This window comes from Perna viridis, chromosome 14, assembly GCF_037379345.1.
Source record: "Perna viridis isolate PV_CMFRI_1.1 ecotype Kerala chromosome 14, ASM3737934v1, whole genome shotgun sequence".
Lineage (NCBI taxonomy): Eukaryota > Metazoa > Mollusca > Bivalvia > Mytilida > Mytilidae > Perna > Perna viridis.
The window spans coordinates 15,292,984-15,314,736 of record NC_142458.1 but is presented as its reverse complement, the minus strand read 5'-3'; the positions used below and the strand labels follow the sequence as shown (position 1 = coordinate 15,314,736).

The following is a 21,753-nucleotide window of genomic DNA, read 5'->3' as shown; positions in this document are numbered from 1 at the left end:
GACCTTGACCTACAGTTAGAAATCGATGTATGATCAGATTCTAAAATTACAGTTATTTAAATGGTTGAAATGTTTACCATTATTTCTTTTCTCAGCTCTTCGCTTCACACAAAATTACTAGAAGATTTTTTATGTTTATTTTCTAGTGATGTTTAACTGAACTTTTTAGTGCCACCTGGGGATAGAACTACTTTGATTTGTGTATGACTACAATTAAGGCAAAGTCTTCTTTCTCCTTCTGATGTTATTTTTTAGTGTAACAGAAATGGCCAAATAATTTGGATTGACAAATTAATTCACTTTAAGACATTAGAGTTAAATAACTTTGAGGCCTATCGAAGGACTAACTGAAAACACTGCCATTGGTATTTGACCACTTATTGTTCAATTTGCTCAAATTTCTTTGTTGAAAATAGGGTAACTTTGCTAAGGGTTTAAAAAAAACGTTGATGGGTTTTGGTAAGTGTTGTTCAAAAGTAAAGGTAAAAGATAGGGGAATGGCAACATATATTTTTTCAATTTATTTAAAATAAGTGGAATACAAATACTTTCAACAATTATCATTACACTATTATCAAGTATCATGATACTTGCGAGAAACATACTTTAAATTATATAAATAACCCCATTCCCTCAAAGTGTTGTAATACTTTAAACAAATGCTACTACCAATTAGTTTAATGTTAATTCCAGTAAGTAGTTAAAACTATCACGATAGAAACTAGAGGCTCAAGAGAGCCTGAATCGCTCACCTGGTTAACCATTTGCTTATTTGAAAAACTTGAGGAATGAGACAGGCTAAGTTAAAATCAACTAAATTGTCAAATGCAGGAAATGCTTTTCATAGCACTTTCATGGCCTGAACCAGAATGTTGCTAAAGACAACAATTTTTTTTTTTTTTTTAAAAACCTGTCTTAATCCGAACGGTCAATTTGTGTGGGATACCCTAAGGAACATGTATGCCAACTGTCATTGAATTCTGTAAAATGGATTTTGAGAAGCAGATTTTCAAAGTTGCATATGCGAAAATATAAAAAAAACTGTTTCAGGGGCCGTATGACCAATCGTTTTGAAAATTTTGGTCATAGGTCTGTCTCATAATGCTAAACAATATTACCCAGACAGAAATTTGCTAAAGGCAACGATTTTTGAGTTATTTGCAAAAAAATTGCCATCTGAACCTATGTTCTATTTTTAGTAACGGCGGCAATGTTTTTTCATGAATCAACAATTCCAACAACCATTTTGTGTGGAATACCCTAAGAAACATAAATGCCAAATTTCATTGAATTCTGTCCAATAGATTTTGAATAGATTTTCAAAGTTGCACATGCAAAAAATCCAAAACAAAAATCTGTTTCCGGGGCTGTAACTCCTACATCAGTTGACTAATCATTTTGAAAATTTTGGCATAGGTCCATCTCATGATGCTGAACAATTTTATTTGTGCCAGATATTTGCTAAAGGCAAAATTTTTGAGTTGTTTGCAAAAAACTGCAATCTGACCCCTATGTTCTATTTTTAGTAACAGTAGCCATGTTTTTTTAATGATCAAAAATCCCAACGATCATTTTGTGCAAAACACCCTAAGGAATAATCATGCAAAGTTTAAAACCTGTCAGTTTAGTAGTTTCAGAGGAGAAGATATTTTAAAATTTGTCCACGACGACGACGGACCCCAAGTGAGCTAAAAAGCATCGTTATAGAAATATCCTTATTGTGACATGAATCGCCATTCATACAGAATTTTAAAGGTACCAGAAGTTCAGCAGTTTTTTTCTCCACACTCATTTGTAATATGCAATCTATCAAAATTTCATATTCTATGTATTTTCTAAAATAAAATAAACCTATTTTTTTTAAACTTCTATCCTTAAAAATCTGAGAGAAAAATGCTCATTACAAACTGTGTCAGTATACCAATCTGTTATTCCAAATTTCTTCTTCCTTTCATTTGAACAGGGTACGTGACTGATCAACCTAATGCCGGAAAAATAAATGCTATTTTTCCTCCATTCCCCTGGGTGAACAAATAGGAAAAGTGTTTTTTTTTTCAAAAAATACATCCATTTTATGACACAAATAAATATTTACAAAGGTCTAATACTATAGTTTGACCCTTGTCTGGGAATATTACAATCACTGAACACATCAAGGAAGACAGCTTTTTTCCCTCCTGAAAAAAAGAAATAAATTCAATGCAGTTCAATCCATAAATAATGAAAACTGAACAAAATAAAACCATATTACTTATGGCTGTCATGAACTTGTAGTGAATCCATCTGCACAATGAATACTTATTTGTACAAAATGCCAATAGTTTTTCTTTCTTTTTTCTTCTTCCCTGAATTGACTTTTTATGAGCAACTGAGCGGGTGTTGCTAGAAAAACAGAGGATGCTTACCATATCAGTGCACTATGGTTATGCTTCCAGTTTTTGTGGAGTCTTAGATGCTTATTTACTTCTGTTTTACCTTGCATGTACAGTAGTCCCACTCTTGAGAGAACAACCCATTTGCAACATAAAAGAGGCTTTACAAAAGGGGTGGTCTCTATAAAGGAATTGATCTGAAAATCAAAATGGCTGAAAATATATACAAAATGTTCCTTATGTAACAGATTTGCTTTTCTTTTGTAGGACCTTTATGTATAATCCAGATAATGTCTGTTACATGTTTTATGAATATTAAAATGCCTTTTATTATCTGTTTAAAATGCAAGTATGACACATTAAAATATAACAATGTATTTAAACATAAGATGCATTCATTAAAAGAACTTGAACGTGTACATTGTATCAGATTTACTTTGAAAAATGAACTGATGTCAGACTGTTTTCATAATTAAAATGTTCTCCTTTTTCCAAATAATATTTTGAATTCGCATTTTACACACCTTAAAATCTGCCGCCAGCTTCCTCAAACTGTGACCCTTTTCAGTTAATTTAATGACTTTGTTTTCGAGTGTCAACACTTTCATTTTTTTTTAACAGATGTCATCTTTGTTTACCAATTGTGCAATCACAGAAGTGTAACTTTAACCTTTCAGGTCAAACTATTGAACATCTGGTCTCAAACTTCTGGTTTATCATTGTTATCAAAGTTGTCAATAAACAACAGCATGGTTGTTTTTGAGAGGACAAAGGATATTTTTGGCCGAAAAAAGGTGGCCTTCAAAAAGGGGTTAATTAGTATATAAAAGAGTTAATGCAAGAGAAATATGGCCAGGAGAAAGGAGTGGTCTTTCAAATGAGGGGCCCTAGAAAGGGGGACTGCTGTATAATATTTCAGTGATTTTTTATTCTTGGTTGTGTGTCAGTTATCCATGCCTGTCTTTGTCTCTGAATTACATTCTTTTAGTTTCCACTATAATCCTTGAACTCTCTCATCATTAGTTTGATAAAGAAGTGTATTTCTTATAAAAAACATATCCCCAATACATAAACAAAACTGTAAAATTTACTTATTTTATTCATCTCTTGCTTTCTAACCTACTAGGTAAATTAAGCAATGAAAAACACATTTTTTACTAAAAAGCAGTTCTTTTTTCTGGAAAAGTAGAAAATCAACATTTTAACTACACAATTTGATTGTGCTTTATATGCTAACAAATAAAAATGCTTACAAAAATCTCTTAAGAATGTTATTTTCAAACAGTTTCCAAATACATAAACCTATGGTGCTGCTGCAGGGCACAGTTGTTCAGTTTAACCTAAACAACCTGGCAACTGACATCTATCATTGATTGCTTGATCCTATAAAAAACAGATAATTACTTTTAATACATGAAATAAAACACAATTTGCCAAAATTATACCACAATACTTGAAATTCTATGCATTATGCTATGCAAATTAGGCCTCAGACTGAATCATGAACAATTGATGGTTTACTGCAAGAAATATCACTAAAGTATGATAAAAGAAGATATTCCAGACCTGTCAACAACTACAATATTCGTCATAATAGAAATTTGCATTACAATTGTTCTACAACATGGCAAACATGAATAAATTTGATATTAAGTGACCAAAATCCTCAAAAATATATATTATTTTTAGAAAAAAATATCAATTAAGAATAGCAAAAATGCATTAGGTGAGTGATTTTTACTTTCAAATGTAAGTGTGCACACATACACAGAAAAATTCTATATCAGCCCAAACACAAAAATATGTTTGTTTGCTGTTTCTCAACCCAATGATTTAAAGCTTATGTCAGTAGGTAGGAAAAAACAAATTCTTCTATTGAAATTATCAGAGAGGAAGAAATGCATAAGGAATGTAACATAAGTGAGGTAATTAGTTAGTCTCGTATCCATGATGATTTATTATTATTTTATCCATAATTTTATGTTGCTTATGATGTTATATAATAAGTGTGTATCAATTATATCATTGATATGTTAATTTGTAATTATATTGTAATGATCAATATCTTGAATTATGATACATGTACAACTTTCATGCATATAGAATGTTTCAAGAAATTTGATTTTAACTTAAAAAACCTAGACCAATCCACAAAGATTGGGAAACTGTCAAACCTTAAAGTCAAAAGCACATGTTTTCTACTTTCACTTTGGTGGTGTTGTGCTGCAGTACTCCTTATCAACTGGACATACCTCCTCTTTCCTGTCTTTGAATCTGTATATAAAAATCACACATTTTATCTACTTGGATACATCTTTAAATATGGCCAAAATTCAAGTTAAAAATTACATGCAGCTGTTTAAAAAAAAAACATAAAAGGAACTCTGACTATTTTATTAGCCTCCATGTTTTGACGTAGACCCGCTCAAGAATATCAATACAATACTTGTACCTATTACTACAGGCAAAGTTTGCGATAAAATTTTTAAAAAAATCTTGAGTAAATGTGATATGTTTTGAAATACCTTACAAGGTTTTTTTTATAACTTCCATGGGAAATAAGGTTGTAGCCGACAAAGAAGTTGGTTTGTTAAGGGCAAAATCTGGCCTCAAAAACAAAGTCTACATGAAGAAACTCTAATATTGTTTCTCAAGCTCTTTAATGTGTTCTATAGTTGATTTGATTGGTTTATGGTAATAATTTGAACATATAAGCCCTTCAAACTTGACCGAGATTGGAAAAATCTGTTAAAAAGGCTGGAAAACACCAAATTTTGTGTAGTTTATTACTCTTTGAACAATGGCCACATGCATGTTGAATCTCTTGCTTCATATATTTTGTGTATAATTGTCAGTTACAACTCGTGTAAAAATATCTTGAGTCAACAGATGTGTGGCAACTTCCGCTCCACACAAAAAACACCGTAAAAATTGCAGAAATGTTCAAGGTTTTTGTAAAAGTCTCATAAATGCACACTGTTATTTCTGGAATAAAATCATAAATCTTGTCAAAAACATCTTAAATTCAGTGTTTGCCACCATTTTACTATACTGCTATTACTTAGAAATCAGATAATCAAATTTTCAAAAAAGCCCAAATTAAGAGGCAAAAAAGGGTCCTTACCGAACATTCTCCTTTATAGGTATAAATTCTGGAAAAAACTCCCATTACTTTCTATGCTTAGCCATCACTCAATCAACACCCATATTTTTTTACCATTCAAAACCTGGATTTTTCATATATTGTTTAGATAAAAAGATATATAGTTTCATCTTATGCCGCTGTCAAACTATATGGTCATGCAGAACTTTTTGGCAATTCACATGGCTTGTTTGTAAACAATGTATTTCAGCACTGTGTTTCTATACAGGACATCCCTATTCTTTAGATCCTTGGTGAAAAAAAATATTTCAGTTCTTGAAAAAAAAAAAAAAATTAGTAGAAAAATGAAAGTACTGTAAGAAAAAATTCAAACCAAGCAGTGTTATTCAATGGTCTAAGTTCTGGCACTCATTTCCTTACCTCAATTTTTTCTCCCCAAAATGGGCAGTGCTTGTTGATCTCATGAATATTTAGTGGTTTTATACCTATAAGGGAACAAATTCCATCAAACCTAAATATTTTTCAGTAAATTACTCATTTTTATATTCAAAGACCAAATATTATGCTTTATTTAGTATCTTGCCTCCACTTGTGGCCAGAGTAAATTTTATATTATTCAGCAAAACTTTCAGGGGTTGAACATTTTTTTGGGAAGACCCGAGCCCTGGACTTTTTCATCTTTTGTACACTAAGCCCGAACAATGTTATGTCAAGTCCCAATCAATATAAATGCAATTTTGTTATCTGATATTCTTATGTATAATTCTAGGATTGCAGGGAAGAAGACACAGTGTCAACTGATTCCATCTCCACATCTGATGCCTTGTTATCAGCTTTCCATTTCTGCATTTTTTTTAACCGTGAAATTATAATTGAGCAACGATCTTATCCTCAAAAAATTATCAACAAAATTTGATCTTTATCATTCCAGCGCTTGATTAATAAAATTTGTAGCATGTCAAAAAATGTGTCTGATCAAGCGCAGGTGTGATTCAGACTTGAGAATGACTAATCAATAGAAGGATCTAGTAAATACCCATTCTAAAAATAAAGTTATTACTATTTATAGGTCAGGGAATAGATCAAGAAACATGGTCCAAATAATGACAACGAAATCTTTCAAAAATTAGTTCTATTTTTTTTAGATTTGCCATGCCCGACAGACTTATTTCATTGAAAAATGACAAGTCCCGAGGTGCATTTTTTTTAGTCCTGGGCATCGGGCTTTAGGAATTTTCAACTCCTGACTTTTCAATTTAAAAAAAATTCTGTTGATTTCTTGAAGAAAACCACTTAACCAAAAAAAAAGGCACAAGAATATCTGGTAATGATAATCAAATATTGTTTCTAGAATTTTACAATGCAATTTCATGACAAAATTTTAAAAAAGGGACACTATGCTGTTCACTTGAAAAAATACAAGTTTAGGAATGGAAACACACCCCACAATAAAGGGCTTACACATACAAATTCTGAAGTATATGAAATACAAGTGACTAATTTTGTGAAACTAACACTGGATGAATATGATCTTGTGACTAAATCTCCAACAAGCAAACATTCAACAGAAATTCCAGTCTCCATGACATCTGTGCAGTTGTTGTGTACAAATCAGGCAGCTAAGACTGAAGTGGAAAATGTGCTGAGAATAAAATTAAGACTGCACAAGACAAATCTTTACATTAATCTAACTAAATAAGTTATTCAGAAGTACTTTGATATATGAAAGCCATATTTATACATGTAAAAAAAGAAAGTTTTTCAATACATGTAAAATAGAGAGTTTTGGAGTTTTTCAAATGTCTATGGTAGAACACATGAAAATAGCCCCCCCCCCCATTTTTTTTTTGAAATCCTTAAAAACAAGAGAAACCTACATAAAACTTTTATTTTTATTCACCGTCAAGAAATACAGCTATGAAATTACTATAAAAAGTAGATATGGAAAACAGAAATATGAGCATATGATGTAAATGGTGCATGATAAAAAAAATAATGAAAACAAGGGAGGTAATTAAATAGACCATTTTTCAACTGATTGATTATATGAAAAATAAATCCTTTCTAAAATTGAATTAGAAGGAAATTTATAGTAAAAACTTTTATTTGTGCCTACAGATCTGAAAGAAAGACAAATAGAACTGTAACAATAGGAAAAAATAGTGACATGTAGAATAAAGTATTTAGGGAGCACATACAAATGTCACCGAAGTAAAAAGGTTACTTAGACAGGATTTATTGAAAGAAAAGAAATGGGATTCAGCTTGAACAGAAGTGGCAAAGTGTACTAAGTGCAAATACAAATCAAAAACCTTTAACTTGTACGAAGACGTTGAAAGCAACAAGCGCGGTCGTTGTGCAGCCAAAATACATGTAAATGTAGGCAGGCAAGTGGGTCTTCAACACACACCAATAGGTACATCAAGTTACCATCAAGTTTGTATGGCATCAAATATCCCCCCTCCATCTGTATCAGGTATGCAGTACAGATCAAATTAAGTGGCTAAAATAACAGAAAAGAAAAATGAAGACATGAAAATGCAGAGAGAAAAGGTAAAAAGGGTGAAAAGACTACATGGCTAGGATCCTAAGACAATAAATGTCCAGGCCGATGGAATCTATATCAGCAGAATATATTAAGGTATTGGAAAAACGCCATTCCAACTAGCAACACAGTCTAACTTCTCTGTAACTGACAATGAAACATTCAAACATTATGTTGTAGCCACAAATCAAAAATCAAAGCTGTGCTCATCAAAAAAGAAAAAGCATACAGTAAAAAACTAAATTAACATGCAAGACAGTATTGGAAATGAACAAGCCTGGGCAAGAACTGCGAGATGGGTTTGAGCTTAATGAAGTAACCACAGATCCAGACAGTAGTGCATATAATGCTGCAGAAAGCATGGTCAACAAAGGTCTTACTTCAACTGAACCAGTACATTACCTCAACAAAAGACCCATGTCAGCCAACCATAGGAAGTATGTGACAAATCTGTCAAGTGTGTGTGATATAATGCAGCTCGCTTGAAACCCCCCCAAAAAAAAACACCTCCATGGGCTGTTTGCTTCTGACATAGCAGCAAGGTGACAAGCAGAATACATGACACTACAAAATTCCTGATGGGGCTCTATCAAAACTATCATATGTTACTGATGCCATAGTATCATAGTGAACTGTTCCTGTGGTAACCATTCAAAATGTTAACTTTATTTATTTGCATGTTCAAAAATTAAGAAATCTAAGACTTGGATTGAAAAAAATGCTTACTTAAAGCAGGGAAATTTTGAAATTGAATCAAATGAGAAGTCCAAACATGTTTTACAACAAATTATAAACTACCGCCTAGATAAAGTGATGCTTGCTACATATAAGTTGAGCCCCTTAATCACGCTATTAGAAGTACTGTACCAGCAAATATAAACTATGCGAGAAATTTTTCCAGTTGAATCCATACGCCAATCCATAAAGTCAACAAGGGCACTGGCAACTCTATCATCAGACTGTGTGTAGTCTGATCAAATCAGGGTCAACAGTGGCCAAGTCACTGAAAACCAGAGGCTCCTAGGAGCCTGAATCGCTCACCTGGTTGAATTTTGCCTTTCAAGGGCAATAAATTAAACAAGAAATTCCCCAACAATTTTGACTCAAGAAAACTTTGATAGGACTTATCATAAGTATTATTTCAGCAAATGAAAGTTAAAATCTATCATAGTTTTCAAGACATTGGCTGAAAACTGAAAAAATAAAAACCTGTCATTTTCCCCTGTCAAGGGCAATAACTCTTATAAGGAGGCATCTAACAACTCTTATGCCAGAAGACTTTTGTAGTCCTACAAATAAGGATCGTATCATATTTTGAAAGAATTTGGCTAAACCTAATGGTTTTGGAGATATATGTGAAAAACTACTGTCTAACCCCTTTGTTCTATTTTTATTAACGTGGACCATTTTTTTTATGGATCAAAAATCCCCACATCAGTTCTATACAGGATACCCCAAAGAACACTCATTAGAAGTTGGGTACCAATTGGTCAAGCAGTGTCAAAGGAGAAGATTTTTTAAAGAAATAACATTAAAAATAGGAAAAAACATTGAAAAAGAGCAATAACTCCAACATGGCTTATCATATGAAAATGGAAATTTTTTAAATCAGCTAAACCTACAGTTTTGGAGATATATGCAAAAAACTACTGTCTGACCCCTATGTTCTATTTTTAGTAACGGAGGCCTTTTTTTTTTTTTGATGGATCAAAAATCCCCACTTCAATTCTATGCAGGATACCCCAAAGAATATTCATACAAAGTTTGGTACCAATTGGTCAAGTAGTGTGAGAGGAGAAGAGTTTTGAAAAATTGTTTAACGACGACGGACAAGTACGACGGACTCCAAGTGATGGCAATAGCACATATGGCCTTTGGCCAGGCGAGCTAAAAATGGCACTTTGAAGATATGGGTCCCCAGAAAACACACCTATAATAGCTGAAACTGACACACAATACAAAAAAATCTTGTCACCATAGAACAACACAGTTTCAGCCTTCTACCCAAGCTAGAAGCTCACTAGCAGAAATGTAACAGTAAAGAAGAAACTTATAGTTTCATGATGCCTCCAAGTGATGGCAATAGCACATATGGCCTTTGGCCAGGCGAGCTAAAAATGGCACTTTGAAGATATGGGTTCCCAGAAAACACACCTATACTAGCTGAAACTGACACACAATACAAAAAAATTCTTGTCACCATAGAACAACACAGTTTCAGCCTTCTACCCAAGCTAGAAGCTCACTAGCAGAAATGTAACAGTAAAGAAGAGACTTATAGTTTCATGATGCAAACATACTTTGTAAGACAGCAAGCAATCTAAGATCACTTGGACGAGATCCAGAGTGCCCAGGCTGTCCCGGTAACTGTTCAGCTAACATTAAATGGAGTGCTACAATAGGCAATGAAGAGAGGTATTTTGAAATATTGGGTGATATGCTAAATGACCATTTATATTAGGACAATTAACAACAGATGGTGATAGTCATACGTTCAGAGGATTTAGCCGGAAACAAGAAGAAAATTTAATAATCATACCTGAGAACCGTCGCGACACCAGATACTTAGCCAAATCACAAATGCGAGACTGTGACAATGCTAAATTTAATGAAATGATGCTACAGTTTGTAACTAAAACAGATTGCACAATGCTAAAAAAAAAACGATTTGCTTTTGACTTAAGCAACAGCTGCACAAAGGGTTCAACTTCGCTCTTAGTCTTAGGGAGTTTGCAAGAGATATGAACAAACTTGTAAACAGATTTAGCTATGCAACAGATAGTATCATTGCGTGTTATACAAGACATTGTTTAGAAAAGTACAAATCATACTCCTATGTATGTAAAGGTACTGAGCAAGATCACTGGGGCAAAGACTTTATGCCAGATGTGGAAGCAAAATGCTTGTACATGACAGAGGATGATAAGAGACTTGGGTGTAATATAATCAACATTAGATTTGGTCGGACAAACTTCGTTAAGACTCGTTTTGGGACAGTGACACTTAAGTGTGAGGCTGTAAACCGAGGCTATGGAAAGTCAGATCCAAAAGAATCCACTCACCTGAGGATCTGTTCTGCTCCTATTAATTCAAACTACTGTCTGATTACAAGTGCAAGCAGGATTAATCATGGACCAGGGGAATCTTGCCACTTCCGACAAATTTGTATCCAGTCACCAAGCTGAAAAGACAAAATGAGAAATATGAATATGATAAACAAAAGACACAAAAAATGAAAAAAAGTTAAGAATTGTTTCTACAATCAGGAATTTTACAACTTATGACTCAATACTGGATGAGCCTGGAACATATAAACAAGAGGCTCCCAGGAGCCAAAATCCCTCATCTGTTTAAATTTTTGCTTTCAAAGGCAATAACTGTAACAAAATGGTGTTGGACAAGTATGACTCCATGAAAACTTTGTTAGGGCATATCATGAGGATCATTTCGTCAATCAAAAGTTTCATTCTATCTATTATAGTTTTCAAGATATTATCATATTTTTTTTTAATTCAAACTCATATTAAGTATTTACATTTCATGTCATTTAAAGACATACAATTTGTGTTATTACTAAGAGCACTAAAGATGAAATGTGTAGATTTCAGATATTTAATATCACAAATCTACATGTATTTACCATATTTGACTGCACAAGGCAAACAATAAGGGCATCTTACCATATTTGACTGCACAAGGCAAACAATAAGGGCATCATGTTAATATAGTATTAATGTATGGCTTTTTCTGTATTGGCCCTGTTACATGCCCGAGGTATTAATAATGGCCATTACAGCCATCCGAGGCTATTAATAAAAAGGGCATATTACAGGGCCAATATGGAAAAGGCTTTGCATTGATACTTTTTTTAACCAACTTTATATCTATTACTGAAACATATGATTTCACCTTAATTTGAAATAAGTCTGTATCTCGATGAATCAAATATTTATGAAAATAAATCATGATGGTGTTGTTTCTAATAATCACCCCAATAAAAAAAAGAAAATAATAATTAATCTCTAGTACAAGATTAAACATACCTAATAATTCAATATACTCAGTTCCAGTACCATCTTTCAACAACTTTAAATCTCCTAATCTAATTACATGTAATTGAATTAGATCACTCTTACTTAAAGTTGTCACTTATTAAAGGGAAGAAAAACTATTAATGCCCCATACTAAAATTAGTAATGCATGGCTGTGATTTCCTAGTGACCGGCTGTAGGAATTTCCAAATCGTAACTACCAGTTGTAAATGATGGGCATTTCTATACATTTTATGTTGGATAATAAAATTCTCTAAAACTTTTAAAGTTTGGACAAACAGAGAAGACAAGCAATAGTTAGAATTGCAAACTAATTCTTGGTCTATTTATTAACAATTGACATTATTTCTATCTTACATCTACTCCACATGATTTTTCATTGATACATGTAGGAATTAATACACATTTGTACATATATATAAATAAACTAAACTGGTCATTGTGCCCTGTACAAGTAATACAAATGTACACTCTCCCTTGCATAACTACTATTTATCCTGTCACATAATATGTGTCTGAACAAGGTTTAATTTAATATATATACATGTATCTTCATATGTAGACTGCTCTATTTAGGTTACAGACCACCAATTCAAGCAATGAGTATTTGGAACGTACGCAAAAATAGTTCTACGCAGAAATTACCCCTGTTCCTCATAGTGCTGTGAAAAAAGTTCTCATCTCATTTAAAAAATTTAAACAGTTTCTGAAAGGAAAAACATTTCTGTACATTTTATAGGTGCATTTTGCTTCTTGTGATGTGAAGCCTAATCTCCATAATGATTTCTAAATATACCCCTATCTTGTGAAAACACTGGGATTTCCCATGCTATTTATAGACACTTCACTTCCGGTGACCAGTACCGCACTGCAAGTCAGCTAACCCCACATGCCATTCAGAGGATTGTGAGCTGGCATATGTAGAATCATGCTGATATATAGTCCTCTGCAGGTTAAAGTTAAGGTAAAGTCCAGAGAAGCCATTGAATATTGTGAAATTAGCATAGAAGCCTATGGGAAGTGGAATTAGTGGTTTTTAGCCTCTACTGTTATTGGATGAATATATATATAATAAGGTTAAGATTACGTTTTGTAAAAATAAATTCATCTTTTCTGATAGTTTTCAAGCCTTTTCCTATTTTTTTTTACTTACATTTATTCCAAACAGTGAATGTGATTTTTAAAAACTTCAGGAAACACATGGATGTATGTACAGGTACGTGTATCTCCGTTGTTCCACTGTTGCTGTTGTCAAGAACCTACCTCGCCTGGGAAAAAAATATAACTCCAAATGTATTATCCACATCAAAACATAGCTTTTCCAAGATAGGAAAGGCAATCATTGTCTTATTTGCAGCTGTCAGCTGTGTCTGAATTTTGTTTATGTTACATGATATGTGTAAAATATTCCCATCATCCATCGAGAACTGTAATAGGATACAAGAGCACAATTATTCGTAATGCATTTTCCATAGGGTACCTATGTAGTTTGAAAATTAATTTCAACAAAACCACACAAATTAGCAGAAAATGGGTTTCAGTTCCTAAAACTAGAAAAGCATACTTTTTATTTGCACAAAAAAAAAGTATATGGTCATGCGGCAAAAGTTGACCGAAATTTCAGTTGTTATGGACTCTTGAAAATTCAGCACAAAATACACTGGAAAAAAATGAAGCACCTAGATTTCATTTATGAGAAATCATTTCAACCCTATAACAAATTATTAATTATTACCAAAATAAAATCAATCATAAATGGGTAAGTTTTGAAATGAAAATAAATTTCAAGCCATATCCAACCAATCAGGTACCACCTTGTATTCAGTACTCAGTACCATGTTGGAGTAAAAAAGTTCCCGGTAGAATGTAAACAAATAATTGCGCATTTGTATCCTATCAAAACATGAAGCGGTTAAGAATCAGTACTCAAGTTCGCATTTATAAAGCACATCTTAACACAAGTACAGAAACCAAGTTAGGTGAAAATCCGTTAAAGTTTAGTCGAGATATTCCCTTTTTAGGTTGGAGTGCGAGTTTGCGGCCAGTGCTGAAAAATTTCCACAGAAAGCAAAAATCAAAAATTAAAAATGGAAAATTTCTTGTTAAAATATCTTAGAAATTATTCTCACTTATGTTTTCCAACACTTTAAGCAATACTCCTTTTATGCATGTACAAGTTGAAATCTAAATTTATTAAGGGTAGAATCTACCCTTTTAATAGTAAAAATACAAAAAAAAAATGGAAAAAAAGGTTCAAAACTTTCTAAATTAAGTGAAATGAAGATCCACTTTCTAACTTTATCATGTAATTTTTAATCGTTGGTGATAAGAGGTACCAGAATGACAGCAACAAATTTTTCTTGTCATCATAATAACTATAGAAGAGCCATGAGATCATCAAATGGCATCTTTGAAGAATTTTATATGTTTGAAGGGGGGGCACCTGTTGTTTATCCTGTAAATAGTGCAAAGACTGAACTTTTCACATCAACCTGTACTGCAAAACAAGTGTATAAAATAAACTTGCATCAGAGCACATCAACACTTATCAATGCTAAATTAACAGAGTCAACATTTCAAATTTATAAAATGTCAGGATTCAAAAAAGGAAATAAATACACATTTAAATCTGGGAATTTACCTCACAAAAAAGCAAGGACTAAACTTTCAACAGTGAAAAGTGACTTAGAAACACCTAAATACATTAGACTTACAAGGAAAACTCATGAACTGGTTGTTAATGATCCATACACTGATCCTGAGGAGAAGGCAGAGCGGTCCAGTTGTGCGGCCAAGTTACTGCGACCAAAATCTAAATCTGTTCCTGTTGCTAGGAAATCTAAGAAAGGAGCTAAAAAAAAAAAGGTAGGACATGTAATAATAAATAAGGTAATTAACTTACAATCAAACAGTTTATTAATGTAGATAAAAAAAAAAAATAAACAATATATGCCATATGTGCACAATTTTCAAACTATTTAGTTTTTCCTTAAAACTTGCTAATTTATTTCCAAGAACACAAATTCTTGCACTTTGTATAGTAATTAACCTTTATTTAAGTTATAAAGTAGGAAAAAATCAACTAGATATCAGCCAAATGTACATAAATGCTCCATTAAAAAAAATATTAAAATTAAGGGGGAGATAACTGTAAATTGCATTTGAATATAGAAATAACTTTAGTGTTAGTAGGACATAAAATATGGTTTCTTCTCTTATTTTCAGGTTGAATTCTGATTCCCACAGAGTGCTGTGCCTTTACAAGTCAGAAAACATGTGGAATTGCGCATTTAGAGAGCATATGATGAAAAGTCCAGACTGTGATGGTATTTTACTATACGATTTGGACAAAGAAGAAAAAAGAGGTTTCTCATCAAGATTTCGACTTATTTGCGCATCGTTTAAATACTTTTCGAAGATGTATACACAGTATGAGGAACTTGAAACCAGCAGACCGGGTAGAAAACCCTCAAAACTAACAACTGGTGTACTAGTTGGCCTGAGTCAGACTCCAATTTGTCCTACAAGCTTGTGCAAAATCTTTCTAAGTGGCAATATCTCAACTCCAGCAGCCTCTAGCCTGCAAAGAAGGACAAATAAAGTATATAAAAACATTGTACAAGTTGTAAAAAAAGACATGAAAAGAAGAAGGGAAGAATTAGTTGAAATAAACCGCCTCCGAGGAAAGAAAAATCCAAGATGTATTAGTGTTCAAATGGATGGCATGTACAGCAACAGACCCAACCCAGGAATTGGACGCACACCGTTCCAACAAGCTAATCAGCTGAAAATGTAACAAAAAAACATAAAATTGTTAATTTGGTTGACAAAAATAAGCTCTGTTCAGAGCATTCTTCACTAGATATTGATTTTTGACTCATGCCAACTCCAGTCTGAATGTACTGATGAATGCAGTGCTAATATTCCATTGGTGAAGAGCATTGGTGATGAATATGCATGGGCCAGGGAGTGCCTTGAAGACCTTTTAAAAGACAACATAGAAGTAGACTATTTAGTTACTGACCCAGACAGTTCAGCTTACAGAGCTGCAGTTGATTTGTATGAGGAGGGAAAATCAAAAACTGAGCCTCAGCATTTCATTGATACCAGGCATTTGTCGGAAAATATGCGGAAAAGTGTGGAAAAAGACAAAAGTCTCCTAAAAATCATGCCAGCACGGACACAAAAGCAACGCCAAAAGCTACTGAATAACTTTGCAACAGACTTAACTGAAAGGTGCAATTCTGAAGTTGCTGTATTTACTAAGCAATTCGGAGGAAATTTTAAAAGAGTTAAATCAAAGATGTCTCATACAGTTGATGCAGTTATACGGTGCTACATGGGAAAACATGACTTATGCAAGAAACATTCTTTTGTATGTGGCAAGAGTGAGTGGCTCAAGAAGAGAAGTCTACTACCAAAGACATTCAAAATCATGCATACCCATGAAAACATGGATTTTATTCGTATCGCAGTAAATAAGTGCCTCGGACCAAAAGCACTTGAGAAGACCAGGCTTAATATGAACACTAACTTTGTCGAGGGTGTGAATCGTAGCATAAGGCGTTCCTTACCTTCAAATGTAATGTACAAAAAGAACTATTCTGGAAGGGCACACTCAGCCATCCATAGTGTAAATCTTGGTCCAGGTGAATCCATCCTTGAGTTGTGTAGTGCCTTACACTGTGACATTCCAGTTGGGAGTACAGCTTACCAGGCTCTAAAAAGTGTGCAGAAATTAGACATTTTACAAAAGCAGCATAAGCAAACAATGGAATACAAGAAATATAGAGGTGAAAAACGTGAAAAACTGTACAAACTCAGGGATGTCATTAGAAGCCAGCAGCCGGCAAAAATCGCCGCCTACTCTTTCAAACGTCGCCGGCTACTTTCGTACCCCACAAAAATAAAATTCATGAAATATTCTTCAAGACCCTCTTTATATAATATACTGACAATATTCATCCACAAATATTAAAGATTGCACTTGAACGACGCATCGGTGTGACTTTAATGTATTGTTCGGTTGCTAAAATAAATAGTCCGCGTTTTTCCCTGTTTCTAAATATAGACTTTCTTATTTTTACTGAACTAAAAATACTTCATTTCCGGTCAGCAAAAAGCAACATGTCGGGCCGTAAAAGGTCAAAGCCTGTGACACAGGGACAATCATCTATCTGTAGTTTTTTGTCACCAGGGCCAGCTAAGGCCAAAAAGACAGACAGTGACATAAATATAGATATAAATTAACAATCATATTATTGATGATATTTAATATCTTATTTTAATTCGATAAAATACTAGCAAGGTCATTGGGTATGACAAGTGCCATTTTTGTCAAAACAAAATTTTCAACAAGATTGGATCGATTGATGGTTCAAGCGTGTAATGAGAGAAAAGATTGATATGGGAGTGGTTAATTATGCTAGTTAGCAAAACAATTTAGACAAAAAAAAATAATTAAAAGCTCAAATTATTTATAATTACTTTGTTGTCACTTGTCTTAAGTGGAAAAAAGAAGGGTCTATGCAATGGGGAACTTTTCAATAATAAACAATTTGTTCAAAATTTTAAAAAAATATCACATTTTTTAGGCTTAACAAACCCCCTGCCATAATGGGCGGGTTCGCCACCTACTTTATCTAATTAGCCAGCTACTTAAAAACTTAGTGACATCACTGAAACTGTATGAAAAATTAAGTGAAATTATTGCGTATGAGAAAAACTCGCTACTGAAAAGTGAAAAAGAACAGAAACCTTCTTCTCGAAACAAACACACAGACCATTCCTACAGTGTAAAAAAAAGAAAAGGAGAATTTCTGTTAGAAAATAGTTTTTATATTAATAAAATTAAATATTAAACAATATGGTTTGTGTGATTTTGAGCAGAGGCCTTGACTTTTGCAGTGAATTCTCTCCTGGTTAAACTCATGTTGTTATATGGCTATGTGGTCTGGCTTGACACACAGTTTCTCATGGCAGATATGGCTGCACTCTTTGTCATTAAAAGATTTTTGAAAATCATCCCTTGTGATCCTATGCCTTATCATGTAGGAAAGCCTGTGTGCAGTCTCCCTTTTGCCCTCTCCATCAGGCCATTTCACTACTAGGACCCCATAACCTGACTTGGACTTCCGTGCCCCTATCCATTCAATGCATCCCTTTCATTGCCCATTAAAATAGCCTTTTTGAAAAACTTTTTCTCAATATCAGCCCAAAAAGCATCAATTTTGAAAAAAAAAGAATGATCAAAGTCACCACAGAGTTTGCAGGAAAGCTAAGCACCAAAAAACAGTGATGAAGAAAAAAAGTGAATGTGAAAGTACACATTCTCTATAGGATACAAGAGCGCAATTATTAGTAATGCATTTTCCATAGGGTACCTATGTAGTTTGAAAATTAATTTCATGTAGTGTATGAACCACAACATATCAATGCAAGTATGATGGCATTCGATTGTTTTCTTGTAAAAAAAATGCCATCCCTTTAATAGTGTCCTGTCATTCTGACATCTGGAAAATCAATGAAGCGTTCTTCTCCTTAGCAAAAAATCCCTATCACTATCAGTATCTTAACACCCTTGCCTTTTAACATTGCCTAGAGAAAAAGAGGCAATGGAAATTAAGATAACCATAATCCATATTGGAGGGCTTGGCCTCAGGTCACCAAGAGGCTTATCTCTAAATCAATCCTTTAGCTAATATGGTCCACATACAAAATTAGTCCATATTTCCTCTGACCCTGCAACTCTCCTCTTTTTCATTTGGATATTGATATGTAGGGTTGGGTCAGAACGATGTGTTATACAAAAAATTGGAGATTCAGCGGTACCACAGAGTACAGCCCTTCAACCGCTTGTAATGACTTTCAAGTTGAAATTGTGCATGTCACACCTACCTAGTTTGTGGATCGTTATGGTGTATCCATCTGCACCATGAAAACTGATTTATTCAACGGGTCATAGTTTTCCTTTCCTCTTTTGTCTACCCAGACTTGACTTTTTATGAGCAACTCCGCAGGTGTTTCTAGAAAAGCAGAGGACGCTTACCCTACCGGTGCACCTGGTCCATGCTCCCAATTTTTAGTGGAGTCCGAGTTTTTCACTTCCTTTTGTTACTTAGTATGTATGATTTTAGTTACTCTATCAGTGTGAGAAACCATTTTTTCCCAACTTGCCATTCTGGCTAGTGGAATATTGATCTTGCTAGTCAAATATAAATTCAACTACCCACATTTTTTTTTTTCTGTACTATCATCTTTTTTCTCTTGGATTTGACTATCTCCTGTCTTTCTGCAACTATCTTTTCATTTGTTTTTAAATTTATCAAAAACTTTTCCATTTTCGAATATACCCTCCCATTTAAGTTTTTCAAGTACTTTACAGTAACAAAATAAGTACTCCATTTCTTGTTCATTTTTATTTTAGCAATAAACAACTAATTTGCAAGGTAACAAATCTTAAATTACCAAGATAATTTCGTTTAAATACTAATACGAAATCAGGCCCGTCGCCTAGGTTTTGGCGCATCCCATTTACCAGAAATTAAAATGGCAGATCGTAAACAATGCTTTACAAGTCAATAAAATTGTGCATATCATGCCAAAATTCACTTGAAATATTCAAGCTAAACTTCTTAAAATGAAGGGAACATATTTATAATGTATGATGTTAAGGGATGTTTTACTAAGTAACCTGTTGGCTGGTTAACTTTCCTTGGACCTTGCCAATCAATTGATGGTCGCCAAATTGACGAGTGTAAGCAAATGAGAACTCGCCAAAATACACATCTACTCGTATTTGGCGAGCGGTTGTTTTCCACACTGCTCTATGTTCTTTGTTGTAAATGTCTGTTTTCCATATCTAGTCTTTGTCCCTAGATTACATTCTTTTTATTACCAATATAACCTTGGTTCCCTTGATTACTCTTTGATTCTGGAATCATTTTCCTGTATGCTAATACCAAATTAACTACAAGAATTACATTATGGGAGGAACAGAGCAGAAACGATTTTTAAGACTGGAATCTAACAGAATATTTCAAAATTCCACAGAAAAATCACGTGTGTACTACCCTTCCGTTCCAAAAGTAACATGCTCTCTTTTACGGTTCAAAAATTTTAAAACATTTTAAATGTCAACAAAACAGGGTCTCTCATGGAAAATGATCAAAACTTCAAAAAAAAAGGTAATTTTTGTAGCAAATTTGGTATCAGCATACAGGAAAATGATCCCGGAACCAAACTAGGTAGATATGACATGCACAATTTCAACTTGATTCTTGAAAGTTGTTACAAATACAAGCAGTTGAAGGGCGGTACTCCGCGGTACCGCTGTTTCTCCAACTTTTTGTATGGCACATCATTCTGACCCCAACCCGACATATCAATATCCAAATAAAAAGAAGAGGGTTGCAGTGTCAGAGGAAATTTGGACCAATACAAAATGACCCGAAATGTTTTTAAAATGGACGTCCTTGTTTTGAATGTAGGTTAGTGAGGTCTTACCGCTGATGAATCTGCGAGAGCAGTGTACATTTTGTAAGTCAGCAAAAATTACACTATGACGATTTCAAAAGTTGTACAGAGCTTATATTTCCTGTTTGATTTATCGACTTTTAATAAGGTTTACTTGACTTGATTACCTGCCTGTACTGCCATTACACATTCAAATCGTCTCGGGTCTTAATTATCCTCAATTATGAAAAGGTCCGATAAATTCCTTATAGCAAAAGGATGGTTACCTGTTTGGAATGACTTATGTTCGGATAACAGTCAGAAAAAAAAACCCATATGGGTGTGGCTATCGTTCGAGGTTCTGTTGTGGAACATGCAAGTCCCAAATAATCGTGGAATTTTTCATGAGAAAATTTTGCTCTTCAATCCTTTGAATAAGTGTCTTTCTTTATTGAAATGGTGGTAAAATCTCAACGAAAATGCTGCTGTTGATAATGTATTACACTTACCCTAAAAATGAACCTCTTTTCCTGGTTCCCCCAACATATCCATGTTTCAAAACAACTTTTTTCACTTGAGTATTATATAATAAGGGCGAAATTTGATCGGGAGAATTTTTTTTTTCATCAAATTAAACTTAAAATACAACTGACCAATCGATTGACCTGCAAAAAATGACACTATATAACCTCCGATATTAAAAAAATGCCTCATAACTTAATCAATATTTTCGACCAAACAAATTCTACTAACGTCGGAAAATATCGTATTCGCCCAAAACGGCCAGGGCGCATATATATATATATATATATATATATATATATATATATATATCGTTTTTAATTTCTGAACGCAACATTGCATGGTTGGGAAATTAACGTTTGTCGAAAAATGGCTATATTGAATCTAGTAAACCACATCGTATATTGTGTTCAGTAAATTGATTGTCGGATAGAGTGTATTGAACATCGAATAGGTGGAATGTAAACACAAAACGAATTCCGTATGACAAATGGCAACATCAATGAAAAAAAAAAAAACATAAATCTCAAAACAATACAATCATTTCCAATTTTAATTCTTGTTTTCGAGTTTTATTGCGCACGAACCATACTACTTCATTAAAAATTCAATTATTTCTGGTGAATTGCAATACTAATGGCAGCACAAAAACAGGAAAGGTATATCGGAAAGCTTGATCTAATCAAGATACCAATACGTAATGTG

At 33.5% G+C, this 21,753-nt stretch overlaps 1 long non-coding RNA gene across 16 annotated transcripts; it reads right to left on the bottom strand.

Annotated features, from left to right (window-relative positions):
- Positions 1 to 506: 506 nt before the first annotated feature.
- On the bottom strand, positions 507 to 21,185 carry LOC148598352 (uncharacterized). 16 transcript variants are annotated; one of them, XR_015918551.1, is made up of 12 exons: positions 20,715 to 20,984; positions 16,647 to 16,792; positions 15,553 to 15,652; positions 14,787 to 14,923; positions 13,226 to 13,340; positions 11,083 to 11,201; positions 7,788 to 7,978; positions 6,991 to 7,100; positions 4,547 to 4,646; positions 3,626 to 3,755; positions 2,476 to 2,569; positions 507 to 2,177 (listed from the first exon to the last, which is right to left on the bottom strand). It is a non-coding gene; the product is annotated as an uncharacterized LOC148598352 (long non-coding RNA). The 16 variants fall into 16 exon arrangements; XR_015918545.1 differs by lacking the exon at positions 2,476 to 2,569 and adding an exon at positions 10,321 to 10,413 and having other exon boundaries at positions 20,715 to 20,975; XR_015918546.1 differs by lacking the exon at positions 2,476 to 2,569 and adding an exon at positions 10,321 to 10,413 and having other exon boundaries at positions 7,906 to 7,978; positions 20,715 to 20,919.
- Positions 21,186 to 21,753: the final 568 nt, after the last annotated feature.